General features: G+C 31.6%; 1 protein-coding gene and 1 long non-coding RNA gene across 4 annotated transcripts in view; one reads left to right on the forward strand and one right to left on the reverse strand.

Annotated features, from left to right (window-relative positions):
• Positions 1 to 12,017, reverse strand: part of LOC148604320 (uncharacterized) — a 114,415-nt gene that overhangs the window by 97,514 nt on the left and 4,884 nt on the right. Inside the window, exon 1 of one of the 3 annotated variants that reach the window (XM_088547849.1) lies at positions 68 to 169. The exons of the other annotated variants lie outside the window; for them this stretch is intronic. The gene's annotated coding sequence lies outside the window, so the exon portion shown is untranslated. Of the gene's footprint in view, positions 1 to 67; positions 170 to 12,017 lie in introns of those variants that run through there. 3 annotated transcript variants of the gene reach the window in all.
• On the forward strand, positions 36 to 11,862 carry LOC148604321 (uncharacterized). The gene is made up of 3 exons (XR_015915782.1): positions 36 to 173; positions 8,803 to 9,061; positions 11,380 to 11,862. It is a non-coding gene; the product is annotated as an uncharacterized LOC148604321 (long non-coding RNA).

The raw sequence follows: 12,017 nt of genomic DNA on the forward strand, positions 1-12,017 counted from the left end.
AGTTGCATGACACTGTCAAATCACCACTCATTAACCTATTTGCCATAGAAGTAATTAGAGGTAATACCTAGCAGTCCATTATTTACTGTAGATGTAATTGAAGTCATACTAAGCAGTTCATTATTTGCTGTAGATGTAACTCAAGCAGTCCATTTGCTGTAGATGTAATAAGAGTAAGTGAAAGCAGTCCATTAACTGTACAGTAACACATGTAACTTAGCCTGAATCCTATTGATTTATACAATCCAATCAAATGATATAGTCTATAAACTTATACAAGTATTAATCCGTGATTTTCTCCTATTTCTGTAATATATGTTTAACTTTTTCTCTTGTGTCAATGGCTTCAATAGCATGATCGAGTAATTTGACTTTTACATATATATATACTACCATTATCTATCAAGGATGGACCATACATCAATTCAATCAATCTTAGAACATATTTATGTTACACCAGGTTGTGCAAATTGTTTCAACCTGTGGAAAAAATAATCTACATATTTTACATAGAAACTATCCTATTAAAAGATTCCTGAGGACACCCTTCAAGTTGTATTGAAGCAAATTATGCCCCTACTAGATATGTTGAACACTAAACTCTAGGGATGGTTATGGACTCAATATACGTGCTTGTAATGCAACCTTTATTAGTGCTACTGGCCATGTGGAGCAGGACATGCATACCCTTCCAGGTGGAGCTGAACATGCATTCCCTTCCAGAGAATATGATGCCACTCCCTCATATATTTAATGAGATATCTTATAAAGAAAAACTTTTAAGATAACTCATAAGATACGATATACAGAGTATAAGATATCTCATAAAATACATATCTTATTAATGTTTTTAATATAAGATATTTCATAAACTTTGTAAGATATCTTATAAACTTTGTAAGATATTTCATAAACTTTGTAAGATATCTTATAAACTTTGTAAGGTATGATATATACTTTATCAGATATCTCTTAAATTTAATAAGATTTTTTGTTACTGTACATTATATGCGATATCTTATAAAACTTACAAGATATTTTATTAAAAATAGAAGATATCCCATAAATCATACAAGATATCTTTAAAGAGGAATAAATATAAATATGGCATGCTACAGATATCACCATCTTGACAAGAATGTATTTTCCAATTGGCATATACAAATGCATTCAGTATGGTATAACTCTGTTTCCCCATTGCATCATGATTAAGAATATACCAGTAGATGCTTGGTCTTTCATGGCCTCCATTTAAAAGAGAATATGTAGACCAAACTTTTGGAAAAAAAAAATATCTATTTCAGAATCAAAGTTATTATTCAAAGAATGCTGAATTTACCATTTTTCTCTAAACTTTCCCATTCAATATTAGTTTAACACAGTACCTTACTTTGATTTGTATATGTTTTTTAACCATTATATTCATGGTCAAGTAAGGCATCTGATATTTGTAGACTTAATCTTTGGTCAGGTAGGATTTGTGCTACCATAGATTTAGTTTTGGCCAGGTAAGGTTTGTGCTATCATAGATTTAGTTTTGGCCAGGTAAGGTTTGTGCTATCATAGATTTAGTTTTGGTCAGGTAAAATGTGTGATATTGATAGATTTTGTTTTGTTCAGGGTAAATTTTTCCTATTTGTAGATTAAGTTTTGGTCAGGTAAAATTTGCTATAATTTTAGATTGAGATTTGGTCAGGTAAGATTTGTGCTATAGGTAGATGTAGTTTTGGTCAGGTAACATTTGTTATAATTTTAGATTGAGATTTGGTCAGGTAAGATTTGTGATTATTTTAGATTTATAAATTTGGTCAGGTAAGATTTGTGTTATGTGTAGATCTAGTTTTGGTAAGGTAGATTTCTGATAATTTTTTATCTAGTTTTGGTGATTTTTTCCTGTTTGTAGATTAAGTTTTGGTCAGGTGAGATATGTGCTATTATAGATTTAGTTAAGGTTAGGTAAGATTTGTGCTATTTATAGATTTCGTTCAGGTTAGGTTAGATTTGTGCTATTTATAGATTTCGTTCAGGTTAGGTTAGATTTGTGCTATTTATAGATTTCGTTCAGGTTAGGTTAGATTTGTGCTATTTATAGATTTGGTCAGGTAAAATTTGTGCTATGTGTAGATCTTGTCTGGATCCAGTAAAATTTGAGCTTTTTACACATTTGTGCTGGTCAGGTTTCCAATTCACATATGTCTTTAAGCTTCATTTGCAGTATTTTTTTAGTCGTTTACTTTTAAATTAGAACTAATATAATCATTAATGGTCAAAATGTTCAACTTTTAATTCCATGGCTGGATTCTTTTATGAGTCTAGTACCATGTTTGTCAGTTAACATGTATATAAAAAATGTCCTGTTGCTGTTATTTCTGAACAGAATAAAACATATAATCTGTTTCACAAACGAAGCCTAAAATAGTATTGAAAATAAATGGTCCAAATAATTATATTTCTATTGAGAAAAATTTTCACACGCTAAGAGTATGTCAGACACCTTTTAAAATCCAACTCATAGCTGTAAAACAGCCTTAGTTCTCTGGTGAAATAACTGAGAAATCAATTGCCGTAAGGAAAAAAATAATCACAGACCTTCTAAGAACTATAATTAAATATTTTACCTGTCAGTCACTTGACTCCTAAAAGAATAAGGAATGTTTGATTTCCAATAAAAGCAGATCGTTTTCTGGACAGTTTGAATAAAAGTCACCTCCTGGCATGCCACCCCCTGGGGCCTGCTTTATGCTTAATAATATAATGAGAATCAATATTAAGATTGCTTTATCAGGTGAATCACTGTTTATCCTCCTCAGCAGAAATATACATATGACTTTAGAACTGCTAATCAAGACCTATTTAATATTCTAAAGATTAAAAAAAAAAAAAAAACTATGAGAAACAGATGACTAGCTGTAAAATAATGTGAAAATCTTTATTTTCCTGAAAAAGAAGATCAAATGTCAATAAATTTTATTGCTATGAATTCTTTCATCATTTGAAGGTTCACAAAGCACTGAGACATAAAGATTTAACTAATTGCTTCATATTGACTGATGTAATGCGTGATGTCATTAGCGGAATGATTTAAAATCAATTTCGGGATGTTCTTCATATAACTACAGGGGTAAATGATTAGACATTTCCACAATGTAAATCATTAGACATTTCCACAATGTAAATGATTTGCTACAATCCAGGAAGGCTTGCTGTCAGTTATTTTCTAATTCTGCTACAGTGTGTTATTAACTTAATATTAACCAATATAAAGGGTTCAAGGTCATCACAACCTTGACCTGACTTCTCCAGTGATACAGAGGGCTAGATACATGTACTTGAATAACAAATAAATCCACCCAATCTCTTGCCTGAAGTGAATATTTTCTTTTTCTTACCATTACACCTTTGACACATTTAGTACTTAACCCCACCCCTTTATGCAACTTAGTACAGCATAACACAAAAGCCTCTTAGAATTGTGATGAGTTGTGCTCATGCCCTGTGAATTTTTTCACATCTTGTACAGCTAAGTCAATTTATAAAGCTATCAGAGTTATATATAGTGAATCAAGAAGAAATGTCAGCAAAGCAGATTGAAATCTACCATAATTTATTTATATTAACCTGCATTTAATGTTTAAGGTCACTATTTTATGATTCTGTGCTTAACCTAGCTTTTTCAGCATATGAATACTTATTAATTTAATATATGGATGGTGTGCTCATGTGCATCTTGAAAGAAGTCAGACAACATATAAAGTTATTTTTACAAACTGACTTCAATGCATGCTAGACCACAATAATAAACAGACAACATACCACTGTTTACTACCCTGTTAATTATTTCCAAGGCAATTATAATATGTTAAAAAATGACAAAACTTCAATCTTTAAAGGACAATTACACTGAAAAAAAATGTGTGGCAGTCAACTGGTCTACATGCCACCAAAATATAAAATATATCATCTTTAAAAGTTTGATCCAAATTCCCTTATAAATGAAGGCTTGAGAGACAGGTGCAGTGACAACCTGAATTGCTCTATTGGATTCCAAAACTCCATAAGACACTTACCATACAGGTGCACCTGGTCAAAGCTCCAAGTATTTACTGGAATTGGGTTTCTCAATTTTTACATTTGTTTTTTTTTACATATTATTTTGGTTATTTCATGACATTTGTTGTGTGTGCCTACTTTCCCTGTCTAGTCTTTGCCCTTTGATTACATTTTTTTGATTATGGCTCGAATCATGGTTTCCTTGATTACTCTTAGCTGCCCTACATTGTATAGGGGAATAATAAATAATACCATAAGAACTAAAGCACTGATACTGAAGGTGAAAAGTAGAATATACAGAACTTATATAAAACATGTGAAATAGGTTTTCAGCCTCATGTTATTTCTTCAGAACAAAGACCCCAACACTTCAAAGTGGTATCATGTAGGTTATTTATGGAAGAGAGCCATTTAACTAAGGCTTGAGGTATTAATCCCCAAAGTAAACTTATCCAAATGGACTAAAAACATAAGAGAGGATATCAGTACAAATCAATATATTATCAGACATTCTGACCTAGCAAGGACAAATTGATTGAAATAGTTGCTATGTGATATTGAATAATTAGACTTTTTTTATCTCTGTTTCATATCTTTTTCCATTCCTTTTGGTAAAATGATCAGTTTGTTGTAATTAACAACATATTATTTCTTGTAAAAAGAACCAAGAAACCAATTACCCAATCTAGGCATTATTACCAACGTTTTAACAACTAGCTCTCCAGAGAAACATTAATTTGTCCTACCATTTTCACTCTGTACTCTTATATAATCAGAAAAACTAATTGTATGAAAATTGAATTCCTCTCGTTCTGGCTAAAGTCTGATAGAAAGAGACCAAAGACTCCCACGGTATTGACACATCTTTGAACTTAAAAGCAAATAGCAATTTTCAGAATTGTTTCAACATACTCTGGTCAGATGTAAGTCTTTCAGGGATACAAAGTTTTTTTTCTCAAGAGATTTCTAAACATCATTCAGCAAAGGAAAAAAATGTAGGAACTAGGGATTGGCTGAGGATTTCAGGTACAAGGGAGTCTGATAATAAACAGCTGAGCCATGACAGGCGTGTCAATATGATGGGAAGAAATAGCTTTTTATATTACATATTGTATGTTATGCTTAAGTTTACCCTTATATTACAAAGATTTTTGTAACGTGTTGGACTTCTCACAAATGAGATGAAGTTTATTGTACAAGGAGTTCTAAAGTTGTGCCAGGTGGAAAAAAAATTCTTAAATAATGAAAAAGTCAATTAAACATGTATTGCAAAAAGAAAAGAAAAATAGGAATTTCACAAAAATGCATCATACCCTCTCCTTTTTTGAATAGTCTCATAAATCAGAAAGAAAAAAGAAAAACTTGAATTTTCTTCATAAGAATACAGATTTTTCCACCATCATACTGTAAATTGGGATAATTTGGTTATAGTTTTAATTTGTTTTTTTTGTTTTTCTTTGTTTCCTCCTTAAAAAGAACCAAAATTAAACACACCAAAATATAATGTATGGGAGAATGTAGATTGCTAATACATGTATATATATTGGTATATCATCATTGTTGAAAAGATGTAAAAAGAAATGCTTTCATAAGGTGACCCCAATTAACCTTATTAAAATAAAATTATGAATGTATTTATCAGTATCATTTATTTTATGCAGAAAAAAAATGAAGAATTAATCTGCCAGTGGTAGCTTTAAAACTAGATGGATTGATTTCACTCTGATGAAATGGCCAAAATAAAACACACCAAATTTAAACATGCATGTGTTGTCAGAAAAGTGCCAGAATAACCGGACGCCAAAATTTCCCAATTTACAGTAACAAACAAGTTTGAAGTTTATTGAACAAATGACTCTCAAGTTACAGTGTGACATGTAAATGTGGACAAAGGACAGACAGACCTTTATATACCATAATATGGCTCGTCTTTGATGGATGTACAGAACAACTGGAGAATGATAACTGAAATTTGGGGGGGGGGGGATGATACAAAACATGTATATTTTAGGGAGGGATGAGCCTTCCTCCTTCCTTGTTTCTATGCCAGGTAAAAGCAAACTATTCAGGGAAACATTAGGGTAAAAACTACAACTACATGAAGGAAACATTGAAGGTTTTACCTTGCTCATGAGCAATGACAAAAGTAATGTGAAATGGCATTCATGGTAAGCCAACATTCTGCACTAAATGTAACACATCCAACAATGAGAAACACATACCCTTTATTATAACAGTAAAGTACAGTATGAAAGACATTTTTCATTTTGTAAATTTCTCACCAGAGGCTCAAAACTTTAAGGTTCATTGTCTCAACTTAGGAAACTCAATAATCAACAACAGGCATAAAATTTTCTTTTTGTAAATATAGCTTCTGGTAAAGGGGCATAACTAGTATATTGTTGTTTCCTTATTATCAGTAGATAGGGCAATACTTGTTTGTAACAGTGGAAGCAATCCCTGATCATCTGGTAGGTCAGAAAATTAAATGTGAATAAAATAATATTTGATATTTGTATTGGCAACAAAAATGTTTTAGTAGCACCTTTTTCGTATAGTCAGTCACAATTAAGGGACATGATATTTTACGGTAGGATTTTTCAAATCAAAATTCTAATTTACGTAGGTCTGGTGAGTAGTGATTAAGATTAAAAATTCAGTGAATTATCCCCGGAATTGGAGACAGATGATATACAGGTTACAATGTAGGAACCTTAATCTTATTTTTTTTTAATTTACAACTTTTTAAAACAGACTACTGAGTGCGACCAACAGAAAAATATTTGGCTAGAAATTTCACCAATGATCATTACTAAGGAGAAATACTTCTCCTAAAATGAGGAGATGTAAAACCAATAGTTAGAAAGTTCATTATCTAATTCTATGTATGGAAAAGTAATCAAGGGAACCAAGATTATAGCGGTAATCAAAAGAATGCAATCCAGGGGTCAAAGACCAGACATGGAAAACAGACATACACAACAAAGAACATAAAGTAACTAAAATCATACATGCAAAGTAAAAAAAGCAAAAGAGCAACTTGAACTCCACTAAAAACTGGGAGTATGGACCAGGTTCACCGATAGGGTAAGCGTCCTCTTGGAAGTTTCATCATTTGCTAAACCAATAATGATTCTTTCATTGCATGCATCTGTGTTATTTCTCTAAACTTCTGTAATAACAAACACAACATTTGAGGTCTTTAAATGAATAAACCCATACCAATGTTTTTCCAACAAATTAAAGTCATTTATTTCCTGTGGATTTACACTGACCTATAAATAGCCCCATCAGATTATTTACTCACATGTTACACAACCATTTTTACATATAATTTGAATAAATGACATTAACTCATATATGGTACTATAACATGCAAACTGCATAGCCTGTAGTCTTAAGCTTCATCCAGAAAAAAATGTTTTGGCCAAAAAAAAAACATTTCTAACAGCCAGGTATAAAAAATTTGAGTTAGTGATTTCAAATCATTAGTTTAGTCCTACTCTAATATCTTAATGGATCCATACATTTAAAGCCATTTATTTTTTTTAACTCTAATGCTAACTAGCATATTCATTTTTTAATAAAAAAAAAATTAATGAATAAATAAAATTACCTATTAATATCCATTTATTTTTTTGTCAATTAAGATCAAAGATAGGAATTGACTGGACAGTGCTAAATTTGTAAACTGGTTACCAACTTCTGAAGAAAAAGTTCAATTGACATATTCAAAATTGCATGTTAATTACATGAAATATAAGTTTACTGAGTTTATATCATTTTTTCATGTTTTACTTATTTGACTTTACAATTAAGAAATTCTATATTTCATATTCAGAACTTGATTTGTAAATTGCAAAATCAGTAATATCATTAATGTAAACAAATACTTTTGACCATGTTATAGTGATTAGTTCCTTTTCTACCCAGTATCTGACTAGTATTACCCAAAACTTTTTTTATTCAAATTCTGGAGTGAGCTTTAAGTATAAGCTAGTCATTCAAAATTAATTGATACAGTACAGGAGTACTTTGATTTAAATATACATTTCATACACTTTGTGGAAAAGAATACAACACTTATAGTCTACTTCAGGATTTGTACGGTATGTTGACAGGCGTACAAATTCATATTCTAAAAGTTATGTTGAAATCCTAAGAATTCCAGAACCATTAAAGATACAAACTTCCTGAATTTCTGAGAAAGAATCTTTTAGTCTACTTATTAAGTATCTTTCTGGGTTTTGGTCTGCTATAGTTGATATGTTAGTTTTGGCATTGTAGTATTTTATTTTCCTTTTATTTTTTCTCTTGTCAACCTTAGTCTAAAAAATATTGACTATTGTGAGGTGCAACAAGTTAACCTAAATACCTGGTAGAAACAACAAAGATCTTTATTTATTAAGCATCTTACACCAGCAGGTATTAAATTAGGGTTATTATAGACAGACAAATTAAATAAAGATCAAACTTCACAATCTGTTTTCAATAATTCACTTTCTTGCACTTATGTATTTGTAATTAATGATCAATGTCGGAACATAGAAGTGTTTGAAGCATGGATTCGTGAAATGATCTGTAATGTAGCAATGACGCAATCAAAATATATTTTGATTGTAACAGAGCCAATTTAACTTCATTTTAACAGACTAAACACATTTCTTATCAAATCAATTTAATGAGCCATGATTTACAGGCAAATAAAAATGTTATTGTGAAAAGATAAATTTATTATCTAATTTTTGCTAGATAAACTGAGGGTTACTAATAAGATCAATGCAACGCTGATAAAGAAAACCACAGAAACAGATCAATGACTACATTATGATACAGGCAAAGGTAGAAATCAGGTAGAGAAAGAACCACAGCCAGATCAATGCAACACTGATAAAATATCAATGACTACATTATGATACAGGCAAAGGTAGAAATCATGAAGAGAAAGAACCACAGCCAGATTAATGCAACCACAGATACAGATCATGACAGGAACATGATACAGGCAAAGGTAGGAATCTGGTAGAAATAGAACCACAGATAATTCAGTGCAACACTGATAAAGAAAACCACAGAAACAGATCAATGACAGCATTATGATACAGGCAAAGGTAAGAATCAGGTAGAGATAGAACCACAGACAGATCAATGACTGCATATGATACAGGCAAAGGTAGAAATCAGGCAGAGAAAGAACAACAGCCAGATTAATGCAACACTGATAAAACATCAATGACAGCATTATGATACAGGCAAAGGTAGAAATCAGGCAGAGATAGAACAACATACAGATTAATGCAACACTGATAAAATATCAATGACAGCATTATGATACAGACAAAGGCAGGAATCAGGCAGAGAAAGAACCACAGCCAGATTAATGCAACCACAGATACAGATCATGACAGGAATGTGATACAGGCAAAGGTAAGAATCTTGTAGAGATAGAACACTGATAAAGAAATCATAGAAACAGATCAATGACTGCATTATGATACAGGCAAAAGTAGGAATCAGGCAGAGTTAGAACCACAGACAGACCAATGCAACACTGATAAAGAAACCATATAAAGAAATTACAGACGAATGACAGCATTATGATACAGTAATCAGGTAGAGATATATTACACAGATAAAAATTACGAAGGATAAAGATCAATGGTGGTATTCTTTCCATTATGATACATGAAAAGTTAAGTACCAGGCAGAAAAATAACCAAAAGCAGATCAATGTAGCACTGATTAAGACCAGAGGTGCAGATTAATGACAGTGTTAAGGGAAAGTCAAAGGTAGGAATAAGGCAGGATTGATACCACAGATATAGATCCTTAACAACAGTAAGATGGTTGGATGGGTAGTATGCAAGCATGAATGGAACCAGCGGCATGAATCCATGTCTGTATTAAATAGATCAACAACAGCAATAAAATACAGGAGGAGGAAAGACAGGAAGAATGCTATAACATGAACAAAATTTCCACTTGTATACAACATATCTATGGAACACCATTTTAAGCTGCTGATTTGGCATGTCATTCACATATTTTATTCTGAATTTAACTAATCATAAATAGTGAACATAAAATCAACAATTGAATGATAAACAACTCTGGATTTAACATATCCTTTAGCATATCAAATTATAAGATCATCCAGTCTTCCTTAATAATTCACAAGTCACAAATACAAACCAATGACTGCATTAAGACGCTGGTAAAGGCAAGAGACACTGACAGGCATTGATGGAACCACAGACGCATATCAGTGTCTGGTTATAGATACTGGTAAAGGTATGAATCAGGCAAGGGTTGAAACACATGAATAGATCAGTGTCAGCATATTTCACAACAAAAAGTAAAACTGTTCTTGGACTGAATAATGTAAATCAACAATATATAAATAGGCAAAGGTCTCCTTTCAAAGGCTAAAGAGGGAAGGTTTAAACAAACAATAATCGCTTTCATTACAAAATAATGTCAACTTTGAACTTAACAGTAAGTTGAGCAAAGAAATGAAAAAGAAATCATTTTTTGGGGTTGTAAATTTAAATAAGATGAATCAATTCAAATCAGTCTCAAAGTAGATCTTAATCACATTTAAGGAGGTAGACCTAGGGTAAGGGACATAACTCTTCAAATCAGTGATATGTTTGTATCATTTTCAATTTCACCAAAGCCTATCAAGCTTTCATTTGAAACAGAATGAAATTGGTCCAAGTTACTTTGATGCTTACATGAGACTGATGTTGAATACAAACATTTGAATGATTTGTAAGAGTTGTGCCTCTTACCCTAGGTCTACCTCTGTAAGATAGTTGCTTGTGCTTAAGGGCTAAAAAAATACCTGCGTTTCCTCTAACATGCTTTAAACACTAGAGTGGGTAGGAATGCAAAACCTTGTTATTTTTTCATACTGGTTTGTGTAGTAGACATATTTAGAATTTAAAAGTGCTTGTCAAAAAATGACGAAAAAGCAAATTAGGTTAGGCACAAAAATTTAGGGTCAGTAGGGTTAGTGGAAATACAGGAAATTTGTTTAAGCATAAAAGATATTTGCCAAAACATATTAGCCATATCAAATATAAGATAACTGCACTGAATCACATCATCAAAATTTCTGACTGTCTTTTATTCTCCCAATGGCATTGATATTGTCTGATGTGTCATTCACAGTCGTACTTTTACAGAACATATAACCTTGTAAGGGAGGAACTGATTTGTAATCACTCTGTTGTGGAATTGACAGGTTTAAGATATAACTGAAGATTATGTGTATCATAACAACTTTCTACATTTTAATCAGTGATTTCTGTACTTTTCTATTTTCAGTTACAGGACAAAAACATGGTGAAGTGATGAGAAGCATGGGTGAAACTTCCAATGTCTGTACAATCAACAGCAGCACATTTTGTGTCCATCCCTGTTTATTCAGTGTTTTAAGTGCAATAACTCCGAAATAAAAAGATGGAAAACAATAAAAGGTTAAGGAGGCATTTTAGTTAAAAAAAAAAAATTGCACTAAAAAATAAAACACCAAATATTTTTTGAGTTTGGACAAAACATATGATTGACAAGATGAACAAACAGAGGGACTGACAGACAGGAGTCTTCTTTTTAAAATGGTTGGGGGAAAAAACTTGGGGTTTTGAATTCTCTCTTTCTTTTTTGAATATTTACATTACAATTTAACAGAAATGAGAAGTTATTAAAGCAAGCTATATACCTTTAATTGAAAGAACAAGTGTGAGTGGTTTGGATGACTTTGATACTGAATATTTTGATAAGATGTTGTAGTCTAGTCTCCAGACAATGTATTTATCAGGAAATAATCATTATTATTACTATATTTATCTTGACAATTATTGGTCAAATTAGTTCTCAAATTCAAATGACCTTGTTTGCAATATAGACATTCTTCCTGGCTAGAGACAAATGATTTCTCCCTGGCTAAAGATAAATGATACTTA

Source organism: Perna viridis, chromosome 10, assembly GCF_037379345.1.
Source record: "Perna viridis isolate PV_CMFRI_1.1 ecotype Kerala chromosome 10, ASM3737934v1, whole genome shotgun sequence".
Lineage (NCBI taxonomy): Eukaryota > Metazoa > Mollusca > Bivalvia > Mytilida > Mytilidae > Perna > Perna viridis.